We start from the raw sequence: 25,716 nt of genomic DNA, 5'->3' as shown, positions 1-25,716 counted from the left end.
CTAGGTGTGAAAGTTTCAACTGACCACCTTGATTAGCATTTGATTGCCTGGCAGTGCCTGGAGCAATCTTTTGTTGAGAGGTGATAATATGTTGTTTGTCTTTTAGCACAGTTTATTCTGTTTGAGCCACAAGCCTTGTAGAACTCCAACTTTTTTCTACCAAACTCATCCAAGTGCACCACCCTTCTCAACACTCCTCCAACAACGCACAACTAGGAGTCGTACTTTTGCTCCTTTACTCCCCTTGTAGCTGCCCCACCCTGGTCATAACCACACAATGTTGGCCAGGTGGTTTGGCTCTGACTCCCTGCTGCTTTGATCCTTGCACCACTTACTACTTGTTGCTTGAGAAATGAACTCTACAGACACAACAAAGGTGCACCTACCCTTTGGCTCTGGATTTTTGCATTGTTTGGAGAAAGCGGTACTTCCCTTTAATAACCAGGTTCATAAGCTGCAGTGAGAAACTGCATCATGTTGATAGAGCAGAACATTTCACCAGTGAATTTGTGCTTTGCTTTGCAGTCTCCCCTCCCCCTGCCTCCCGGGCAACACTGTGAACTGCCCTGAGTCTCCATGCAAAGATACAGAATGGGGGCAATGCCTTGCTCGAGAGCAGTACGTGTGAAAAAGATCTTGGAGTCCTCGTGGACAACAATGTGATGTGGTGGCAAAAAAAGCCAATGGGATTTTGGCCTGCATTAATAGGAGCATAGTGCTTAGATCTAGGGAAGTAATGCTATCCCTCTATTCCGCTTTGGTTAGACCACACCTGGAATATTGTGTCCAATTCTGGGCACCACAATTCAAGAGAGATATTGGAATGTGTCCAGAGGAGGGCGACTAAAATGATCAAGGGTCTGGAGAACAAGCCCTATGAGGAGCGGCTTAAGGAGTTGGGCATATTTAGCCTGAAGAAGAGAAGGCTGAGAGGAGATAAGATAGCCATGTATAAATATGTGAGAGGAAGCCACAGGGAGGAGGGAGCAAGCTTGTTTTCTGCTTCCATGGAGACTAGGACATGGAACAATGGCTTTAAACTACAAGAAAGGAGATTCCATCTGAACATGAGGAAGAACTTCCTGACTGTGAGAGCTGTTCAGCAGTGGAACTCTCTGCCCCAGAGTGTGGTGAAGGCTCCTTCTTTGGAAGCTTTTAAATAGAGGCTGGATGGCCATCTGTCAGGGGTGATTTGAATGCAATATTCCTGCTTCTTGGCAGAATGGGGTTGGACTGGATGGCCCATGAGGTCTCTTCCAACTCCTTGATTCTATGATTCTATGATCCTTCAAGGTTGAGAAGAGAGGTATACAAATACCACACATAAATAATAGTAACAACAACAACAAATTTTCTTTCTTCAGTGATTAAAAACATTTCCACAGCCCATTTATAGTTGGGGGTGGATGAGGTGTCTGAGCAGTATCTGTCTATGTTTCCACAACCAGTGGGAGAAAGAACACATTTCATCTTCTCAGATCTTCAATGGAGTTCCAGTAACTGCACTGGAGAAAGATGGGAAAATCCACTGATCAGGAGGACAGCATTAGCTGCAAAACTATAGGCAGATGTTGCCCAAATGCTCCTCTTTCTCCTGTCAGCTATTGGACATGGCAATAGTTTAAGTGGGATGTAAAAAAAGCCTGCCAGAGAATCGAGGACATCTTTTCTAGCAATAATGTATTATAGCAATTTTATGTACTGTATGATTTTTATCTTGTTGTGCTGACAATTTGTGTGTTTGTATCAGATTCAGAGGCATTATTAACGCTACTTTAACTGTCATTGTTTTCAGCCTTATGGGATGGCTGGATTTGTAGTTCGGTGATGTACTTAGGATTCTCCGTAGACAAGCACTTCAGCTCTCTAGCACAGGATTCTAATCCCTTAACTCAACTACAAATCCTAGGATTCCACGGGATGGAACCATGGCAACTAAAATAGTATTACATGCCTAGAATTGTGTAGTGCAGATTCACTCCTGGCCTGAAGGTTCCTGAAATGCCAGTCTTGTTAAAGAGCCACAATGCTATCTATGTTTACTAGTGTGGGCAGGTTCAGGATTGAAGCAAATAAAAAAAAAAACCCCTTCCATTGGTTGCTATGAGTTGTCAGTAGAAGAGGAAGAAAGATGAAGGAAACCAGGGCCAGCACTAGCCTCTTGTGGCTAGTGCTGGCCCATTGGGCTTTGACTCTTCCCAGCTGGAGTGTCTTGCACTAGGAATTTTGTAGCATTGTGAACATGTTTATGAGTTTTCTTGCTCTCATTTCTCTTCCCTTTTCTGTCCTCCTTCCCTTCTTTGGAAAGACCTTTGAGACTTGTGTGGGCAATTATCTCAGAAGCAGTGGCTAATTTTGCTGGAGGCAACATGAACTGCCAAAAACTTAAACCCAAAACAAAGCAAAAACAAAACAAGCAAGCAAGCAGCCACAGTCCTCAGACCAAAAGTGACAGCAAATCTGCTCCTGTGGCCTTTTCACTTCACACATTTATAGTGATACTAGCCATTCCCTGCCACGCGTTGCTGTGGCCCAGTCTGGTGATCTGGAAAATAAAGTAACGAGAAAGTGTTGGTTTCTAATATGTAATTTCATTATGCTTGTGGGTAAACAGTATTCCTAATTGCTTCTTTGTCAGTGTTGATGTGGAAATTGTCTGGTTTGCCTACTTTGGAACATGCAACGTATTATTGTCCTTCTTTAGGAGTCCCTTTCAAATCTATTTCTCTCTCTCTGTGGATCATATGTATCTATCTATATCTATGGCTGGATGGCTCTTTGTTAGGAGGGCTTTGCTTATGTTTTCTTTCCCTGGTGAAGGAACTTGGACTCAATGGTCTTAACTATATTCATTTGGTCATGGGGGTTCTGTGTAGGAAGTTTGCCCCAATTTTGTCGTTTGTGAGGTTCAGAATGTTCTTTCATTGTAGGTGAACTATAAATCCCAGTAATTACAACTCCCAAATGTCAAGGTTTTCCTAGTTGGGCATAAGGAATATTCGTGCCAGGTTTGTCCTAGATCCATCATTGTTTGAGTCCACAGTGCTCTCTGGATGTAGGTGAACTACAACTCCCAAACTCAAAGTCAATGCCCACCAAACCCTTCTAGTGTTTTGTGTTGGTCATGGGTGTCCTGTGTGCCAAGTTTGGTTCAGTTCCATAGTTGGTGGAGTTCAGAATGCTCTTTGATTGCAGGTGAACTATAAATCCCAGCAACTACAACTCCCAAATGACAAAATCATAATTTTCGAGTGATGGTCACTCCTTGTGTTGTGAGACATTTTGTTGCCAAATTTGGTGTGATTTCATTCATTGGTTCTTTTGTTTTTAAGGTACTTGTTATGCACAGAGCATTTATATATATATAGATAGATGATCCCACATTTATTTCCATGGTAATATTTTATGGAGTCCTGAGGTTTTTAGTTTTGAAAGGAAGTATGGTTCTCTAGCTAAGAACAAGCCCTATGAGGAGCAGCTTAAAGAGCTGGGCATGTTTAGCCTGCAGAAGAGAAGGCTGAGAGGAGACATGATGAGGGCCATTTATAAATATGTGAGGGAGGAGGGAGCAAGTTTGTTTTCTGCTGCCCTGGAGACTAGGATGCAGAACAATGGCATCAAACTACCGTAAAGGAGATTCTGCCTGAACATTAGGAAGAACTTCCTGACTGCCCTGGAGTGTGATGGACGCTCCTCCTTTGGAGGTTTTTAAGCAGAGGCTGGATGGTCATCTGTCAGGAGTACCTTGAATGAGATTTTCCTACTTTTTGACAGGGGTTAGACTGGATAGCCTATAAGGTCTCTTCCTACTCTATGATTCTATGATTCTATCTAAATAAACACTCCAATATCCAAGGATTCCATACAATGACACTGAGAAAGTTTGGTTCAAACCATAGCAGTGTATTTTTGTAGAGTCTGGTTTTTAATGGCGCGGCTAGTGGACTGGGCTGTGAAGCAGCTAATTACTATCCAGCTGCATTAAATCACTACTGACCGAGAGGCCATGAGTTCAAAGCCAGCCCGGGTCGGAGTGCACTCCCGACCATTAATAGTCATTATTCCCAATTTTAACTTTACATTTGGCCCACTGTTTTTAATTGTGTGTTGTCTTATTGCTAATGTTGTATATTTTATTGTCTATGTTTTTATTTTAATTGCTTGTACTGTTGTTGTTGTTGTTGTTGTTATTATTGTTTACACTGTTGTATTCGGGCTCAGCCTCATGTAAGCCGCACCGAGTCCCTTGGGGAGATGGTAGCGGGATATAAATAAAGTGTTATTATTATTATTATTATTATTATTATTATTATTATTATTAGTCTAGCTTGCTGTTGACCTATGCAGCCTGAAACACAGTTTCATCTGTCAAGTAGGAAATTTAGGTGCCAATTTATGCAGGGAGGCTAATTTAACTAATTTACGACACCATAAAACCTTCCAGCAGTGTGCATAAGAATGAGGAAGTGCTCCATCTAGAAGTCAGTGTCACAAGTGGACGGTGAAGCGGTAGCTGCCCCTGTGGCCAGAATTGAGCATACCCTCATGAAGCCAGAAAGCTGGAATGTTAAATTGCCTCTGTGTCTGTCTATATATGTTGTATGTCTAATGGCAAAGAATGTTTGCTATGCATAATGCCATATAACACCAGTGCTGCAACATTTACATTGGCTTCCAACTGAGTACTGTGGCCTGTATAAGATGTTAGTTCTGACCTTTAAAATTCTTTACGGCCAGGGTCCATCATACCTTAGGGACCGCCTCTCCTTCTCCCATCATCAGAGGTCACAACGACCAGCCCAACACAACTTACTCTATATACCGGGTCCTAGAGAAGTGCATTTGGAAAGGACCAGACGCAGGGCTTTTTCTATTTCTGCCCCTGCCTTAGGGAGTTTCTTGCCACCCTACGTGAGAGCCATGCGTGACTTAGGGCCTTTTACTCAAGCACTTAAGACCTGGCTTTTTACTAGAGCATTCGATCCCTGTTAATTTTTAATTTTTGTATGTATGTATTTTATCTTTTACAATTTAGCTGTAAATCGCCTAGAGCATTCTCGGATGGAGGGCGATTAATACATTATTAAATGATGATGATGATGATGACGATGATGATATGATCATTGTAATCCTCCCTAAGTCCCCTGCAGGGTGAGAATGGCAGAATATAAATACTGTAAATAAATAATAAATAAATACATGTTCAGTGGTGCACTGTAGGAGTTGATGTCTGTTTCAAAAATGGAGAATTTCAGGAAAAGCAGTTCACCCTTTTCTTTCTTTCTTGGCACAAAAAGGGTGGTCTGGAGAGGTCAAGGTCCACAAAAACAGACTTCTAGGACATGTGTGTCCTGAACCGTAGCTTTTCCTGCGTTAGATTGTAAGCTGAAGGTTAGATCTCTCTTGTGCATTGCTGCTGATATCCAAACCTTGTGGGAAACATTTCCATTGCTCTTCTACACCTGTTAAAGCAGAATAAACCCCAAATAAAAGAAACATATCCTTTATGGCCATGTATTCTCCAACCTGTACAGATTTGACCCTAAACCTTTTCACTTGTTCATTATCTCACTGCACAGACTCGCCCAAAGGCCTAAATTAAGATTTGTTATCCATCTCCAGGCACTGGGTCTTATTTCTTTTCAAGTTCCATCCATCCCAATAAAAAGGGAGAGAGTAAACCTCTAGGAGGAACTTTATTAGCCGTGGACAAGGCTGACAAGGAAATGAAAAGAAGATATTAAATAATCAAGTCATTCTGACATTTGAGTTATAGACTATTCCCATCTAGCTGACAAGAAGAGAGCAGAGCAAGTTTTGAATGACAATCTGACCTGTAATGGCTTCGTGCATTCTTTGTTCTCCTCCAATTTCATGGAGAAAGTCACTTATATCTGCCTGCTGTATTATGAACAGGCAAAGCGGAATTGTAAAAATACTCTAAAGCTGCCATAGAGATGTTAGAAATAATGTCCTCTCTCCACTTTTATCAAAAAACTGAAGCTTTGCATTGGAAAAAAATCTGCAGAGCTGCAGAAGTAAACATACAGCTTTCTGTCTGCCAGTGGGGTTGGATTACAATTCCCATTATATCTTCCCATTGTTTACTGTGGCTGATGGAAGTTATAATTCGACCCATCCTTTGCTCTGGCTCTATGGGTATAGCTTTATTTATCAAGTCAGAAGTTGAGGGTACATTTAAAACACAAAGTTTTAAAAAGAACTTGGCATTATGCTAAATGTCTTTTGACCAGAAACTGGCCACTTGGAGTGTCTCTGGTATCACTGTGAGAAGGTCCTTGATTGTGCATGTGGCTATAGCTGCTAAATTAGTATGGAAACTGTACATATTTAGCATTGGTGCAGTGGGTTAAACTGCTGAGCTGCTGAACTTGCCCACTGGTCGCAGGTTCAAATCTGGAGAGCGGGGTGAGCTCTCGCTGTTAGCCCCATCTTTTGCCAACCTAGCAGTTCAAAAACATGCAAATGCGTGTAGATCAATAGGTACCACTCCAGCAGGAAGGTAATGGTGCTCCATGCAGTCATGCTGGACACATGACCTTGGAGGTGTCTATGGACAACTCTGGCTCTTTGGCTTAGAAATGGAGATGAGGATCACCGCCCAGAGTCAGACACGACTGTACTTAATATCAGGGGAAAACCTTTACTTTTGCTATTCTCAAATCATCTTATAGGCCAGTGTTTCTCAACCTGGGGGTTGGCCCCCCTGGGGGAGGGCGAGGCGATTTCAAAGGGGTAACCAAAGGCCATCAGAAAACATATTTCTGATGGTCTTAGGAACACCTTTGGTAGAGAAAGATGAAGATCTCTCTGCCTGTCCTTTTTTGTAAACAGACACTGAATCTTCCCACCAAAAGCCCTCCTCTGCTGTGGGAGGGCTGTTTCTGAGACTCAAAGAGGGAAGGGGAGAGCAGGTGTGCTCGGCGCATAGCAGCATGGTGCACATGTGCAGTCAAGGAGAGCGTGTGAGTCTGGAGGAAGGCTTGTGCCAGCAAGTCCCTTCATGGCATGGGTTTTCTGTGTGGGAAGTTTGGCCCAATTCTATTATTGGTGAAGTTCAAGGGACTCTTTGTAGGTGAACTATACATCCCAGCAACTACATCTCCCAAATGTCAAGGTCTGTTTTCCCCAAACTCCACCAGCGTTCACATGCGGGCATATTGAGAATTCATGCCAACTTTGGTCCAGATCTAGCATTCTTTGAGTCCATAGTGCTCTTTGGATTTAGGTAAACTACAACTCCAAAATTCAACGTCAATGCCCACCAAACCCTTCCAGTGTTTTCTGTTTGTCATGGGAGTCCTGTGTGCCAAGTTTGGTTCAATTCCATCATTAATGGAGTTCAGAATGCTCTTTGATTGTAGGTGAACTATAAATCCCAGGAACTACAACTCCCAAATGACAAAATCAACCCCACCCCAACCCCACCAGTATTCAAATGTGGGCATATCGGGTATTTGTGCCAAATTTGGTCCAGTGAATTAAAATACATCTTACATATCAGATATTTGCATTATGATTCACAACAGTAGCAAAATTACAGTTATGAAGTAGGAACAAAAATAATGTTATGGCTGGTGGTCACCACAACATGAGGAACTGCATTAGGAAGGTTGAGAAACACTGTTATAGGCAACTGCAAATATTTCTGCCAATACTATAAAATTGCCATGGGTGGATGATAACCCCAATGTCTGTGGGATAGTGATTTTGTTCCAGATTTTAGTCTGAATTTTAAAAGCATGACCCAAGGCGCTGAACCATACCCCAAAATGGAAAAAGAATCTTGGAAAAATCCTTTATGGTTGGGATTAAACCTAGAGATTTGCCTACCAACTGGTATGGAATACACCCATTGCACAATCCAAATTCAATTAGTGAACAACTGGAGTGTGGCTTCATAGGATTTAATATTAACTGGGCTATTTCCTCCCTTGCAACGAAGATGCATGCCAGTTCCTTAGAGAGAGGACTGAGAAGAGATGTATTTTATATTTGTATTTAGCAGGGAGTCAATGTGGACCTCTAATTTAAACCCATAAAGATTATTAGTAGAAAGTGGTTCGCATGTTTAAAGATTAGTAAGATAAAACATCTAATTCAGTTACTATTACGTTTACATTGAGTTGCCACTTAAGTCAAAGTCTGCACTAAAAGACTTACCATAATGAAGCAGGGAAAAAAGTCATTCATATTTTTTGCTCATCACTTGAGCTCTAGAGAGAAGAAAAGAACTGCACGGATTTTTGACAGCCCCATTTTTCATTGACTTCACTCAGTAATCACCTCTTGCTGTTCTTTTCTTCCTCTATTATAATATCATTTTCTTAACTTCATTTTTTCTTTAGCCTACTGATTTCCACATGTGACAAGAGTCACAAGTTTCAATATCTAGTTTCCTGGGACAGATGAGAAGACTTTTAAAAACACTGAATTCAGAAGAAAGGAATAGGTAAAGGTAAAGGTATTCCCCTGACATTAAGCCCAGTCATGTCTGACTCTGGGATGTGGTGATCATCTCCATTTCTAAGCTGAAGAGCCGGCATTGTCCATAGACACCTCCAAGGTCATGTGGCCAGCATGACTGCATGGAGCGCTGTTATCTTCCCACCGGAGTGGTACCTATTGATCTACTCAGATTTGCATGTTTTCGAACTGCTAGGTTGGTGGAAGTTGGGCCTAACAGCAAGAAACTCATGGTACACCGGGATTGTGGCGCAGCTGGCTGAGTGTCAGCTGCATTAAGATCACTCTGACCAAAAGGTCATGAGTTCAAAGCCAGCCCGGGTTGGAGTGGGTTTCCAACCAATTGTGTGTAGCCTGTTGTCGACCTTTGCAACCCGAAAGACAGCTGCATCTGTCAAGTAGGAAAATAAGGTACCACTTTAAAGTGTGGGGAGGCTAAATTAACTGATTTATGAGGCCATAAAGAAGACTCCAGCAAAGCATTCCACCAGGGAAGCATGCGGGAAATGCGGAAGAGCTTCATCAGCGTTGCAGATGGACAAGGAAAGTGACAGCTCCCCTGGCGGCCAGAAAAAGTTAAATAGCCTCTGTGTATGTCTGTATATGTTTGTATGTCAAAAATTGGCATTGAATGTTTGCCATATATGTGTACACTGTAATCCACCCTGAGTCCCCTGCGGGGTGAGAAGGCCGGAATATAAAAACTGTAAATAAATAAATAATAATATATACGCCCTGGATTTGAACCTGTGACCTTTTGGCCAGCAAGTTCAGCAGCTCGGCAGTTTAATCCACTGCACCACTGGTGGCTCCTAAGAAAGAAGTACCACATGGATTAAAAGAAATTCATTCTTCAAAAATTTCTTCCCTACTTGTTGGTTTACAGTCTTAGAATTATCTAAATCGTCATATTCTAAACTTGAGCAAGCACTTTTCTAATACCTTAAAGACACTGGATCCCATTTGATCTGGGAAGGTAGGCAGGTTCAGCCCAGGTTATTACTTGGATGAGCTAGACCAGGAGCTAGACCAGGAATGGGCAAACTTTGGCCCTCCAGGTGTTTTGGACTTCAACTCCCACAATTCCTAACAGCTGATAGGTGGTTAGGAATTGTGGGAGTTGAAGTCCAAAACACCTGGAGGGCCAAAGTTTCCCCATTCCTGTGCAAGACTATATCTTAGAAGAAGGGACTTGCAAAATCAGCTTTGAGTTTCCTTTTGTAAGAAAACACTATAAAATTCATGAGATCTCCATAAGTTGACAGCCAGTTTTAAAGCTCTCTCTCACACACACCCATGTGCAGCAAACTTGAACAAATATTTTAAAAGATTTGTATCACTGTATTGTTGAAGACTTTCATGGCCGGAATCACTGGGTTGTTATAGGTTTTCTGGGCTATATGGCCATGTTCTAGAGGCATTTTCTCCTGACATTTTGCCTGCATCTATGGCAAGCATCCTCAGAGATAGTGAGGTCTGTTGGAAGTAGGAAAATGGGTTTATATATCTGTGGAATGACCAGGGTGGGACAAAGGACTCTTGTCTGCTGGAGCTAGATGTGAATGTTTCAACTGACCACCTTGATTAGCATTTAATGGCTTGGTAGTGCCTGGGGGAATCTTTCTTTGAGAGGTGATTTGATGTGCCTGATTGTTTCCTCTCTGTTTTTTTTTTTTTTTTTTTTTTTTTTGCTGTTGTAATTTTTGAGTTTTTTTTAATACTGGTAGCCAGGTTTTGTTCATTTTCATAGTTTCTTCCTTTCTGTTGAAATTGTCCACATGCTTGTGGATTTCAATCTCAAAGAAAGATTCCTCCAGGCACTTCCAAGTCATTAAATGCTAATCAAGGTGGTCAGTTGAAACAGTCACACCTAGCTCCAGCAGACAAAAGTCCTTTGTCCCACCCTGGTCTTTCCACAGATATATAAACCCTTTTTCCTAATTCCAACAGACCTCACTACCTCTGAGGATGCTTGCCATAGATGCAGGCAAAACGTCAGGAGAAAATGCCTCTAGAACATGGCGATATAGCCTGGAAAACCTACAACAACTGATTTGTACCACTATTTGCAATTATTAAAATAAAACAACTTGGAAATACAAAACCTATAGAACTCTTATTTAATTAATTACAAGTTACATGACAACTTAATTCTGAAATTAAGCACGTGCCCAAAGTCAGTAGTCCCAATCAATCATGTTGAAAATAAATTTAATTACGTTGTCCATTTTTGTTAGAAAATTTCTAATTTCATGTTGAACTTAATTCATGTCATTAATTCCTATTACTGATTTTAATCCAAAAGAATACAAAACGGGGCTTGTATTCCAATTAGGAAAGCACTATTCTAGATCTACCTTAAAAAGGTGACAGGTACAGGGAACACCATTCAATCTGTGGATGCTACCTGCATTTAAAGCAGTGTTTCTCAACCTGGGGGTTGGGACCCCTGGGGGGGGGTCACAAGGGGGTGTCAGAGGGGTCACCAGAGACCACCAGAAAACACAGTACTTTCTGTTGGTTATGGGGGTTCTGTGTGGGAAGTTTGGCCCAATTCTATCATTGATGGGGTTCAGAATATTATTTGATTGTAGGTGAACTATAAATCCCAGCAACTACAACTCCCAAATGTCAAGGTCTATTTTCCTCAAACTCCACCAGTGTTCACATTTGGGCATATTGAGTATTCATGCCAAGTTTGCTTCAGATCCATCATTGATTGAGTCCACAGTGCTCTCTGGATATAGGTGAGCTACAACTCCAAAATTCAAGGTCAATGCCCACCGAATCCTTCCAGTATTTTCTGTTGGTTGTAGAAGTTCTGTGTGCCAAGTTTGGTTCAATTCCATTGCTGGTGGATTTCAGAATGCTCTTTGATTGGAGATAAACTATACACCCCAGCAACTACAACTCCCAAATGACAAAATCAATCCTCCTCTCCCCCCCCCCCCCTCCCCAACCCCACCAGTATTCAAATTTGGGCATATTGGGTATTTGTGCCAAATGTGGTCCAGTGAATGAAAATACATCCTGCATATCGAATATTTACATTACAATTCACAACAGTAGCAAAATGACAGTTATGAAGTAGCAACAAAAATAATTTTATGGTTGGGGGTCACCACAATATGAGGAACTGTATTAAGGGGTCGCCACATTAGGAAGGTTGAGAACAACTGATTTAAAGAGTCATTTTCTTCACTAGACCTCAGTCTGGCCCTGTTATTGTAGCCAAAAACAGAATAAAGCCCAGAGGGCAATAACAAGATGCTGAAAGAAATGGGGGAGGGAACAAGTATTTCGAGCTTGTTGCTCTGACCTTTTTTGAAAACTAATTTGTCACTTCCTTTCTTGTATTTTCCCTTTAAAAAACCTAGTGATTTTGCACCTGCTTCTCTTATTTCAACTCCCACAAAGCTCAGAAGAAAGCAGGACTTGCTTTTTTTAAAAAGGATGTGTTGTACCATGTTTTTTATTCATTTGTGCGATTGTATTTTCGAGCAGCTGGCCTTTCCAAATAGGTTATTAGCAATGCCCTCCAAGATGTGGTGACCCACCTTTCTCGCTACCTGTGCACAGCATCCAACTCTATTTGTCCCCGCAACACCTTTTTTCATCTTGAGATTAGTGAAAAACAGTACATTGAAAGTTATATGGAGCATGAAATAGCCCAGAAATGGCTTTTCTTGCACTGCTTAAACTTCATTTAATGACGCTGATATACAACGCCATCAGCTGAAAGATGGGATGGGAATTCACGCCCTTGCTTCGTCTTAGCATCTGTTGAGTCAATGTGAAGCTGTCGTAGCTTGAAGGCACTCTACGGTGAATGCAAAAAGCTATTTTTGTATACATTTCCATCTTAGAAGTCAGGAAACAGAGCCAAATGATGAGGGAGTGGTGAACTGATCTCAACCCATCTTGAATCAGATTTATTGTCGAAGGCTTTCATGGCTGGAATCACTGGGTTGTTGTAGGTTTTTTCGGGCTATATGGCCATGATCTAGAGGCATTCTCTCCTGACGTTTCACCTGCATCTATGGCAAGCATCCTCAGAGGTAGTGAGGTCTGGTGGAACTAGGAAAAGGGTTTATATATCTGTGGAATGACCAGGGTGGGACAAAGGACTCTTGTTTGTTGGAGCTAGGTGTGAATGTTTCAACTGACCACCTTGATTAGCATATAATGGCCTGACAGTGCCTGGAGCAAACTTTTGTTGAGGGGTGATTAGATGTCCTTGTTTGTTTCCTCTCTGTTGTTGTGCTGTTGTAATTTTTGAGTTTTTTTTAATACTGGTAGCCAGATTTTGTTCATTTTCATGGTTTCTTCCTTTCTGTTGAAATTGTCCAAATGCTTGTGTATTTCAATGGCTTCTCTGTGTAGTCTGACATGGTGGTTGTGAGAGTGGTCCAGCATTTCTGTGTTCTCAAATAAAATGCTGTGTCCAGGTTGGTTCATCAGGTGCTCTGCTATGGCTGATTTCTCTGGTTGAAGTAGTCTGCAGTGCCTTTCATGTTCCTTGATTTGTGTTTGGGCAATGCTGTGTTTGGTGGTCCCTATGTAGACTTGTCCACAGCTGCATGGTACACGGTAGACTCCTGCAGAGGTGAGAGGATCCCTCTTGTCCTTTGCTGAATGTAGCATTTGTTGGATTTTCTTGGTGGGTCTGTAGATAGTTTGTATGTTGTGTTTCCTCATCAGCTTCCCTATGCGATCAGTGGTTCCCTTGATGTATGGCAAGAACACTTTTCCTCTGGTTGGATCTTCATCTTTTTTCTCGTGGCTTGTTCTCCGTCTTGCAGCTCTTCTGATATCTGAGGTGGAGTATCCATTGGCCTGGAGAGCCCAGTTGAGGTGGTTTTATTTCCCCAACCTATCCTCCTGAAATCCTAATTCCCAGCCTCAATAATTTGGAGCCTTGATTGACATAGGAACTACGGTTGTGCACGGATACAATTTCCTTCAGTACCTATGGCACCTGCTGTACCTCCGGCACCTTCAGGAACTCGTACTTACTTACTTACTAACTTACTTACTTACATCACAGGTACATCAGAAAAGGACGTAAGAGACAACGTTCTTGGTGGATGCTCCCAGGCAATTCAACTCTTCCAAGGGTTTGCTTGTCCCCCTTTCTGCTTTCTTTTGCTGGCAAACCAGTATCTTCTTATTTTGACAGAACTTCAGCTTTTAACTCATTGGGGTTTGCTGAAGTAATGGTTTGAATGGATCTTTCAGTGTTCTCAATGTTTTAAAGTGGATTGCTGTTCAATACTTTTAATATACAGTGTGAACTACTTTGGTATTTATTTATTTATTTATTTACCTTACTTATATACCGCTGTTCTCAGCCCGAAGGCGACTCACAGCGGTTCACAACAAATATGAACAGCAAAAATCCAGTGCTACTGTATAGAAACAGTTAACAACCTAACACATTACACAATTAATAAACAAATTACTACAATATCCATTCACTGTCGTCTCATCATCAAAAACATGTTCCAGATTCGTCATCCATTGTTCCATTCCAGTGTTCATTAACCAATCATTGCACTAATTATTCGAACGCCTGCTCAAACAGCCAGGTCTTCACTTTTCTGCGGAATACCATCAGAGATGGTGCTAGTCTAATGTCCGTAGGAAGGGCGTTCCACAGCCGAGGAACCTCCACCGAGAAGGCCCTATCTCTCATCCCCGCCAGCCGAGCTTGAGAAGCAGGCGGGATCGAGAGCAGGGTCTCCTCGGAAGATCTCAAAGTCCTGGTGGGTTCATAGGCAGAGACGCGGTCGGATAGGTAGCTTGGGCCGGAACCGTTTAGGGCTTTAAAGGCCAACGCCAGCACTTTGAATTCAGCCCGGTAGCAGATCGGTAGCCAGTCGAATTGGCGCAACAAGGGGGTTGTATGCTCCCTGCGCTGCGCTCCTGTTAAAATCATGGCTGCCGAGCGTTGGACTAGTTGGAGCTTCCAAGCTGTCTTCATGTATCCATGTGAGAGAAAAACAAGATATTAAACAAACAAGTGAAAAAAGTTATGATGATTACAGACGGTAGCTAATCTCAAAAGAGATGGGGGAAAACAAATTTCCACATGAGATCCAATGCAGTAGAACCTGATATCTTGGATATTTTGAATAGCTAGACCTCAGGAGAGGGGGGGGGGGGGGGGACAAAAATCAAAATGAGAACACATTTGGAAGAGGCAGGATTTTAAACTTCACAGTTTCAGCTCAACTGTTTAATCTTGTGAAGATCTGAATAGTCTCCACTTGCTTGCGCAGAAGGCATTCTTGAGAAATAAGAGCATACCAACAGCATCCCAGATCTGAGTGCATTCCAGATAAATGGGCTTTCCTTTCACAGTGTAGGAATCCTTTATCTCAGTGTGAGGTGTTTAAGGTGTTCTCGTTTCATTGTTGCCAGCCACTTGCCATCCATCTCCCTCTCTATTCATTGGAAATATATAATAAAAAGGAAAGTCTGGTTTCCTGACAGTTGAAACAAAAAAACCCAGGATGACAGAACTGGTTGAAAGAAGCCATCGTTCAGGCTGACAGCGTAATGGTGTCTTTTCATCTCTAAGAAATGGCTTCTCTGGAATAGAAGTGCATTTTTAATAAACCTTCCATATGAATGTACAGGTGGGTTAGAAAAACAAAATATTTGGCATGTCTTCCTTCCTTGAGTAAAGGATTGTTTATTGTCAGATTTCAGGGAGGAACCAGATCAAATTGTCTTTAAAATAGAGTTAGATTCTTAGGAATTGATGCTATTTTCACTGTGTGGATTTGGACATGGGGTCATAGAATCATAGAATCAAAGAGTTGGAAGAGACCTCATGGGCTATCCAGTCCAACCCCCTGCCAAGAAGCAGGAATATTGCATTCAAATCACCCCTGACAGATGGCCATCCAGCCTCTGTTTAAAAGCTTCCAAAGAAGGAGCCTCCACCACACTCCGGGGCAGAGAGTTCCACTGCTGAACGGCTCTCACAGTCAGGAAGTTCTTCCTCATGTTCAGATGGAATCTCCTTTCTTGTAGTTTGAAGCCATTGTTCCGCGTCCTAGTCTCCAAGGGAGCAGAATACAAGCTTGCTCCCTCCTCCCTGTGGCTTCCTCTCACATATTTATACATGGCTATCATGTCTCCTCTCAGCCTTCTCATCTTCAGGCTAAACATGCTCAGCTCCTTAAGCCGTTCCTCATAGGGCTTGTTCTCCAGACCCTTGATCATTTTAGTCGCCCTCCTCTGGACACATTCCAGCTTGTCAATATCTCTCTTCAATTGTGGTACCCAGAATTGGACACAATATTCCAGGTGTGGTCTAATCAAAGCAGAATAGAGGTGTAGCATGACTTCCCTAGATCTAAACACTATGCTCCTATTGATGCAGGCCAAAATCCTATTGGTTTTTGTTGCTGCTACATCACATTGTTGGCTCATGTTTAGCTTGTAGTCCACGAGGACTCCAAGATCTTTTTCACACATACTGCTCTTGAGCCAGGAATTGTCCAGAAGGATTTCTTCCTCCCATACATACTAGACTTTTGCATGGATCCATTTTAGCCAGCACCTTTGACCATTTGGCTTATCCATTTCATACCGGTGTTTGAAACAGCAAGGAGCCAGCCATCACAGATTCCCATCTGAAAAGAGACCACGTGGCAGCCGGTCATGGCTCTTTCTCCATTAGGTATCACAGTTTAATATTTTTGATTTTTCTTTATTTTCCTGATTCCTTTTATTTACTGAGACTGACTGGGATTTGGGGACCTGAACATTTGGGGGCTTAGAGAGTCACCCTTAGCTTCTTTTTCTCTTCCCTTCCTCTCCTTTAGAAAATACTTCTAACAGATAATAATAATAATAATAATAATAATAATAATAATAATCCCAGCAAACAAAAAGAGAAGCCTACCTCACCTCCAGAGTATAGTAGAAAGTAGAAACACACAACTTTTAGGAAGCAAAAATCCAAGAAGATTGCAGGCACAGTCAGGCAGTAGAGACAGAGGGGATTTTTAAAGTAGTCCAGGGAGAATAGAGGGAGAAAATGTGGAGGCCGTGACAGACTTTGTATTTCCAAGTGCAAAGATTACTGCAGATGCAGACTGTGGTCAGGAAATCAGAAGACGCTTACTTCTTGGGAGGAGAGCAATGTCCAGTCTCGATAAAATAGTAAAGAGTAGAGACATCACACTTGCAACAAAGATCCGCCTAGTCAAAGCCATGGTATTCCCTGTAGTAACCTACGGATGTGAGAGCTAGACCTTAGGGAAGGCTGAGCAAAGGAAGAGAGATGCTTTTGAGCTGTGGTGTTGGAGGAGAGTTCTGAGAGTGCCTTGGACTGCGAGAAGATCCAACCAGTCCATCCTCCAGGAAATAAAGCCCGACTGCTCACTGGAGGGAAGGATACTAGAGACAAAGTTGAAGTACTTTGGCCACATCATGAGGAGACAGCAAAGGCTAGAGAAGACAATGATGCTGGAGAAAGTGGAAGGCAAAAGGAAGAGGGGCCGACCAAGGGCAAGATGGATGGATGGCATCCTTGAAGTGACTGGACTGACCTTGAAGGAGCTGGGGGTGGTGACGGCTGACAGGGAGCCCTGGCGTGGGCTGGTCCATGAGGTCACGAAGAGTCGGAGAAGACTGAACAAATGAACAACAGGGAGAATAGGTCTCCACTGAGCTCCAGGTCTGTTCATTGCTCTTCCTTCCCTGGGCCACCTTAAAATGCCTCGGAAAGGTGGATTTGGTGTGCTGCTGGTGCTGTTGAAAATAAGTGTGTGTGTGCTTGCCTCTCCTCTAGATTAGAGTAATGCTTTAAGAGGCATTAAACCTAAACCTGGTCTCCTTTACAAACAAGAAGGTAAAGGATCCAGAAAGTGTATCTTATCTCTGATACTTTTTAAAATCTAGGTCTTAATGAAGGATATGGAAGGGGAGCCTAAGGGGACCCCGCCCCCCAATATTTCTTAACCCCATTACTGGCACCCAGGCTCTCTTGAAGGGGAGAAAGGAAAGGCTCCCAGGGGAAAGGGGAGCCTCATAAGTTCCCCATTGCCGTCAATGGGCAATTTTTTCAGATGTGGAACAAAAATGCCAATTCGACAGTGCACCTGTTTTTGGGAGGCATGAGAAAATTGATTTTTTTTTGGGGGGGGGGGAGGCTTCCAGTATCCAACAAGCAGAAATGTATAGAGATTCTCCCATAACAGACAAGCTTAATGCATACCAGTCCACATGATAGGCATTATTAGAGGACTCTCTTTCATTATGGCTGTAGTTAACTGCAAGTGCAAACAGAATTTAGTTATCCAGCATCTATGAGCCATGGTCAAAAGGAAGCCATGTTTTTGTATGAGTAAAAAGCATTGTCAGGAGCAAGAGATAAATGAAGCCTTGTGCAGTCCAAGGTCAGAAAGCTGTACACCAATACCAGAAATTCAGAGGTTATCAGTGGCCAAGCCATTAAAGTACCTACTGGTCATAAATCTATTCTGACTAAGCAAAGCATGTCAAGAGACAGAAGCTGTGTTGCTCCCAGCAAAGAGCTGGTATTCTTGTTGACTTTGTATTGGTAGAGATACCCAGCTATTCCCAGAACTCTAGCTGTATTTAATGACAGCATTCTCAAGTCATACTCTTATGGAGATTGTGATTACAACTCCAATGTGCACCTGGGGAAAAGAATCCAGGCCTGAGTATCTACTCTACCTTCCCCTGGGACTGGGAGATGAGGCTCCTTCTCCTCCTTTTTCTCTTTTTTTCCTCCTCCCCATTATTCTTCTCCTCATCCTCATTCTTTTTCTCTTTATCCTCCACCTTCTCCATCCCTGCTCTCCCCCCCCCCCCACCCCAAGTTGGTTGAACTTTGAAGGGAGGAGAAAATGAGGTATTCAATGCCAGACATGAGTTGAGTGAACAGTTTGGAAAGGGCCCACTTGACAATAGTATACTATTTCCAGGGAACACACCATAAGAAGAAAATTTACCAAACACCAACATCAAATGAAAGGCCTTTGTAAGTCATTCTCCTGTTTCCTACAGAAAATCAGAACTGTATGGGAAGTAAGCAGAGCATGAGAAACACTACAACACCCATCAGCTCATGTTACCCAGTAATACTCAGGGGCATGACACATTTCATCCTGGATAGAGCAGGTAGCTGATTTGCCTCTGCTGACTTCCATGTCTTTAGGGCAGGAGTTCTCAAACATTTTCAGCTGTGGAGCCCTTTTTGAAGCAAAAGTTTCTTGTGGAGTCTCAACAAATATTTATATTATACTGTATGTATAATATAAACATATTCACTCGAGCCAGATTTGATCAGCTCAAGACAATTGTTAGATACGGGAGATTTAACAGCATCCCTTTTAATGAACGGAGTTGTATCTGAGGGGCACCTGAAATTGAGGATATAGCACACATACTATATGGTTGCAAATTGTATCAAAAGGTGAGAGACTTCTACCTTGGTCCATATATCAAACAGACAATGTATTGGGATTCTCACATCAGAACAACATATTTTATGTGTGGCCAAGACCCAAAAATAACATATAAAACAGCTCTGTACTTAAGCAAAACAATACGTCTGAGAACCACATATGTAGGGCTGATTGGGGTAAATTGTAGGGGTGATAATGAAATATGATGTATATACTCAGCTTGATAAGTTTATCAGTTTTATCACATTTTATCATATTTATTTATTGTATTTGTTATAAGTGTCGTATTTTAACTTACTAAGTGGAGTGTGATAAGGTCTTGACAGTCCTTGTTGTTCTGTTTCTTACTGTGATATGGCCTAAGGGCTAATCAATAAAATTACTTACTTACTTACACACACACATACATACACACACTATCCATTACCTGCCACATACAGTATATATTTGTGTATACTGTATGTGTATATGTGTGGTTGCGTATATATATATATGTAGTTTTGCACATGTGTTGTAATGTAATTTTTGCTTTTTGGCCTTTTAAGTCTCTTCCACTGTGTTTTTCAGTGTTTTTATGAGTGATGGTCAGTTGTTGGCCTGATAGGTGTATTGTGTCCAAATTTGGTGTCAATTCATCCAGTGGTTTTTGAGTTATGTTAATCCCACAAATGAACATTTATATATATGTGTGTGTGTGTGTAATAGCATGGGTTAACTTTTTGAGCAACATAATCATAGAACCATCGAATCATAGAGTTGGAAGAGACCTCATGGGCCATCCCACTGAACGCCCTTCTGCCATACAAGAGAACTGGAGAACAAGCCCTATGAGGAGCGGCTTAAGGCGCTGGGCATGTTTAGCCTGAAGAAGAGAAGGCTGAGAGGAGATATGATAGCGATGTATAAATATGTGAGAGGAAGTCACAGGGAGGAGGGAGCAAGCTTGTTTTCTGCTTCCTTGGAGACTAGGACGCAAAACAATGGCTTCAAACTACAAGAGAGGAGATTCCATCTGAACATGAGGAAGAACTTCCTGACTGTGAGAGCCGTTCAGCAGTGGAACTCTCTGCCCCGGAGTGTGGTGGAGGCTCCTTCTTTGGAAGCTTTTAAACAGAGGCTGGATGGCCATCTGTCAGGGGTGCTTTGAATGCAACATTCCTGCTTCTTGGCAGGGGGTTGGACTGGATGGCCCATGAGGTTTCTTCGAACTCTATGATTCTATGATTCTAAGAAAAGCACAATCAAAGCACCACCTAAGCAGTGGAAGGGAAATAGAGTTTTGTTTTTTATTTTTTAAATAATTTTTATTGCATTTATATTCATTTCATTACATTGTGCTACTCCTTGTGCTCCCCATATCCAGAGTTCTTTTCGTTTTGGGAGCAAGGAAGGCGAGGGATAAAGGATATCTGTAGTGAGGGAGGTGAGGAAAAAAGGCTTTTGAGGGTGAAGGAGGTGAGAAAAAAGGCTTTTGGGGAAAGGGTGGCAGGGAGGGAGAGGAACGGGAAAGAGGAGGGACAGCTTGGAGGAGAAGAAAGAGGAGGAGAAGGAGGAGAACCCGTAGAGCCCCTCCGTATGCTTCACAAAGTCCCAAGGGCTCCACAGAGCACACTTTGAGAACCACTGCTTTAGGGCAATGAATCCCCTCTGGGACTAAGCTCAAATGTTAAAGAAGCTGTGCAAAATACTGAGTCCTATCACCCCTGAAAAGGTCCAGCACTTTGCATAACTCCCTGAAATGCCAGACTAAATCCTGGAATTGATTCATCCCCGACTAGGAGGGAAAGCACTAGCTAATACTGATAGTGAAGTCATGCCCAGCAGGGACGTTTTCCTGGCTCCGATTCTTGTATCTTTCTATATCAGGCAAAGACTTGATAAACAAATCAATTCCCATGTTGCTCACCTGTTTCCAGGCACTGTTCAAAATCTTTTCTAAAGGGTAGCTGAAATTGATTTGATTTGCCATTCTGCTTTTAAGATCTGCTGTGTTTAATAACTACCTTTTTAAAGTGAATTGTGTTTTTCTTCTTTTTTAAAAAAAAACAACATTGTTTTTATGGTGAGCGTTCATACCTAAGTGTGGAATATAAATCTGGTAATAAATAAACAAAAGGTGATATGCACAGGCAATAGCTCCTGGTGAAATGCATTCACTCTTTTGTGTTAAACTGAGAAAAATGCAAAGCAGTGCTCCATACTGAGTGTGACTGTAACAACACACTTATGGGAAATGAAATAGGACACAAACAAAGATTCAGAACTAGGTACGCTGCAAAGATTAGACAGGTTGGGAGAGGAAAAGCAAATGGCTTTTAATCAACAAACTCATAGGCTGAGATCCTCCATCTGGCTTCCATAGTTTAAATGTGCATTCATGTATTTATACAATAATTCTATTTTGCTGAATACCAACACGGCCCACTTTACACTGTGCTTGCGTATTGTCCTATTGTACAATGGGTAATGTATAAGGGCTAATTTTATACTCCCGGGAAATTAAGATATATTGAAGGCACTGAGGAATACTTATGTGTGGGTTAATCCCAACTAGAGTAGAGTCATGCAGTTATCATTGAATTGCGAATCAACACACAGAATATTATTATTATTATTATTATTATTATTATTATTATTATTTGAAACACCACAAGATGAGTCCACAGCAGACACTGTGCTGGCTGTTGTATTGGATCACATTTCGGACACTTCCCAAACATCTAGGACTGTGTGATGTATCTGCGAATAATGCGTGCAGATCCCAGTAAAGTGGCCTTTTGCAGCTGGCAGATGGTACTCTTGTCAGCGCCACTTGTGTTTAAGTGCAGGCCAAGGTCTTTAGGCACTGCACCCAGTGTGCCAATCACCACTGGGACCACCTTTACTGGTTTGTGCCAGAGTTGTTGTTGTTGTTGTTGTTGTTGTTGTTGTTGTTAGATAATGATAACGATAATAATCAGCAATGCTAGTTCACCTAATGGTTCTACTCAGAGATGAACAACAGGATTTAGAGCTAAACCCACATGACGTGAGGAACTCTCATTGGTTTTTTCTATATCCTTCTTGACTGAACAGGGCCCCATCTACACTGCCATATAAAATCCAGATTACCTGCATTGAACTGGGTTATATGGCAGTGTAGACTAATATGATTTAGTTCAAAGCAAATAATCTGGATTTTAAATGTGTAGATGGGGCCCAGATCTGCAGCAATACCAATTTGAGTTGTCAGGGATGCAGCAATACATTTTCATCTTCAGACTCAGGGTTGTTTTGAATGCAATATTCCTGCTTCTTGGTAGGGGGTTGGACTGGATGGCCCATGAGGTCTCTTCCAACTCTATGATTCTATGATTCTATGATTCTTTCCTTCCTTCCTTCCTTCCTTCCTTCCTTCCTTCCTTCCTTCCTTTGTTTAAGCTTACCAGATCTCTAATGTGTTACAGTCATTTTGGATTCTGATCTTGTCCTCTGGGATATTCACTACCTCTTGTAAAACTATATCTCCATAGCACTGATCCATAGCACTTAAAGCGGTATCAAACTGCATTAATTTGCAGTTTGACGCCACTCAGTTGCCTTCAGGGCTTTGGGTACACTTGCTTAGAATGTAAGCAAAGTTCTGGCTGTTCCTCAAAGACGATAATGCATCCTGAGTAATTTCTTCCAGAAAATTACATGGCACAGGACTTTAGAAAGGGACTGGGATGCTTCTTTGTGAGAAATGTTCTGCCCCACTGGCAACTGCATCACTCAACATGAGTTTGCTAACAAAAGCAATTTGGGACCTTCTTGGCACAGCTTCCCTTGTTGTACTGAGTACAAAAGTCACTGTACGCTGGAAGCACAGCATCACCCCAATTTATCAGTCCTTGACTTTTCCTTGTACTGTATTAACAAACGATGCATTGTAGGAGAGGATGCTGAGTGTCACTGAGACAATGGCTATTTGTCCACATTACACAAGGTGCACTGCTTACATTTACTCATTATTGACTCTCGGAGATGCAGGCTTGGAGTCTGGAAGATGTACCTTTTTTTTTAAAAAAAAAGTACTACATTTAGGAGACTGTTGTTTTGTTTATCTGGGGAAAAACCGTTTGGAATTCCAGCACCCACATGCTATGTAACAAGTTAAGCTATCCAGGATGGATTAGATGCCATTCTGAACACACATAAACTTGTTTTGTTTCATCTGCTAAGTAATGCTTTTATGGAGGACCACTAGAAATAGCAGGATCTCCAGATTGGACAAGAAAATAATAATATCTTGAGAGATACTACCAGGCTAGACATATGGTCTGACTTACTATAGAGCAATTCCTATTGTTCCCAAAACTTCATAAAGATGTACAAAATCTATAGGTAGAAACACTACAAAATTCTACATTTAGACCACAAAAACTAAATGCTTAGATAAAGGACGGGTGTGCTGGTACAGCTGTACCAGGAGCTCCAACTTTATTTTCTTTCTGTTATCTGTTTGCAGTCATAGGGCAGGCCTCCTGTCCATCATAATTAAGTTTTGGTTCCGCCCCTTGTTCAGGGCTCTAGGAGGGAAAGGAGCCATTTTTTGGGCAGTCTCACATAAGGAAGCTAAACTATAGGACGTCGACCAGTGCGTCCCGTAGAAAAGCTTCTTTTCTCAAGAACATCTGCTGAAACAGAAACAGAAGTTCCAGGGGAAAGGTCCCAAGGCTCTGGCTGAGAGCTCACAGCCTCTCAGCCTCTCAGCCTCACAGCAATCAGATGGAAAACAGCCCTGAAGTTTTCAAAGAATTCTCAGAGGGAGGACAGCATTACAGATCCACTGAACTCCGGCTGAAATATCTACAAGCCTCGGCTGGTAGGTCTACTCGATACCCAGATGCACTTGGAATCGGTAGTAGAACTCACACCAATGAGGCATAGATAGTAAACAGCCTGGGAGAGGTTAAATAGTTTTTTTTTTCTTATAGAGAAAGTACAGTTAATCAAAGTCAGGTACCAGCCTATTGAGGACTAGACTAAGATAGCCTTGAAGTGTTTTTTGAACCATTGAAGATTTGTTGTTTGTTCCATAATAAAGACTTTGTTGTATCATTAAAGACTCTAAAGACCATCACTTCAGAAAAAATCCCTGAGAATCTCTCTCTGAGGCCCCCTGGCTTCCCACTGGGCTTAAAGTATACATCCTATAGAAAAGACAGCTGTTACAGGCCCAGTGCGCGACAGAACAATGAGAGATACTTGGCACATCAGTACTTCGTATGCAAAGGGCATCAACCTTGGCATTTTGGTTGATGGTAAGTTGAACATAAGTGTGTGATATTGGAAGTGTGATATTGGAGCAAACAAAGCAAATGCTATCTAGCCTGCATTAATAGAAACATAGTTTCAAAGTGAAGGAAAGTCATAACTGCCCAGTATTCTTCATTGCTCAGGTCCCATATGGAGTATTGTGATGTATACCTTTTTAAGAAGAATATAGTGAAATTGGAGCAAGTTCATAGAAGACCAAAGCAGATGATAAAGGGAAAAGGAACAAAACATATGAGGAGAGGTTGAAGGAGCTGATCATGTTCACTTTGGGGCTCAGAAGACAAAGGGATTGACATGCTTGCAGACCTAAAGAAGAGGTGCAGGCTTGTTCTTTGCTGCCTCAGTGGATAGAAGTAGGATTAATGGTTTTCAAGCACAGGAGGGAATATTGCAATTAAACATCAGAGCTTCTGGATTCTAGGAGGGTCTTAGTAATGGAAGCAATTGCCTATAGCAGTAATGGGGTCTCCATCTCTAGATGTCTTCTGGACACAGCTACCTTCTTTCAATCTTCTATTGTGCTAGGGGTTGGATCCGATGGCCCATAAGGTCTATTCCTACTATATGAGTCTATGACCAAAACTCAGAAGACATCCCACTGATATGGGAGCAAGCACTATCCTCTTCTTGCCTTTGACATGTCTATGTGCTCACATGGTAACACAATGAAATATGGCACTACACATTTACTACTATTTTTATTGAAATTACAACTACCTCACATCAACATAACCTGGAAGAAGTAATTCACTACAGGTATGGGACTGTAATGCCTATGTCCTTGTAACTCTTTCTAATGATTTACATTTGAATTCGATAGCCTCAACTAGTGGCCTGTCTTCACTAGTTGATACTTATTGTGAGAAGAATGAAACACAATCTCCAAAGTTTGAACATTTCCAAGGATAACAGAAGATTTTGGGAAAATAAGCATGAAACAATGTGCACAAATCTGTCTTTGAGTAGCTGAAACAAAAATGATTGGGGTGGAAAATATGCTTAGATCCAAGGAAGTGAATAGAGGAAATAAATACATAGGACAGAATGGATGGATGACATTTGCTGGGATCAAATGCCCAGGACACAGTGAAAATGAGGGGAAAATGGCTCTTTTAAACTTGAGACAACACCTCTCTAGGTCCTCAAGCACAATTCTATGTCCACCTTCTCCCAGAAGCCTTTAGATGTTCTCTCTAGGAATTTCTAGGTTCTCCTGCATGAAATAGAACATAAAGTAGCACTAGAGCAGTGGTTCTCAACCTGGGGTCCCCAGATGTTTTTGGCCTCCAACTCCCAGAAATCCTAACAGCTGGTCAACTGGCTGGGATTTCTGGGAGTTGTAGGCCAAGAACATCTGGGGACCCCAGGTTGAGAACCACTGCACTAGAGGGTGTTGAGAGTCCAAGAAAGAACATCTGTTATCAAATCCACAAATTACCAAATTTGCAAAGCCACGCCCACAAATGCGGAGACCCAA

The sequence above is a fragment of the Anolis sagrei genome, chromosome 5 (assembly GCF_037176765.1).
Source record: "Anolis sagrei isolate rAnoSag1 chromosome 5, rAnoSag1.mat, whole genome shotgun sequence".
Lineage (NCBI taxonomy): Eukaryota > Metazoa > Chordata > Lepidosauria > Squamata > Dactyloidae > Anolis > Anolis sagrei.
This window is presented reverse-complemented; position numbering follows the sequence as displayed.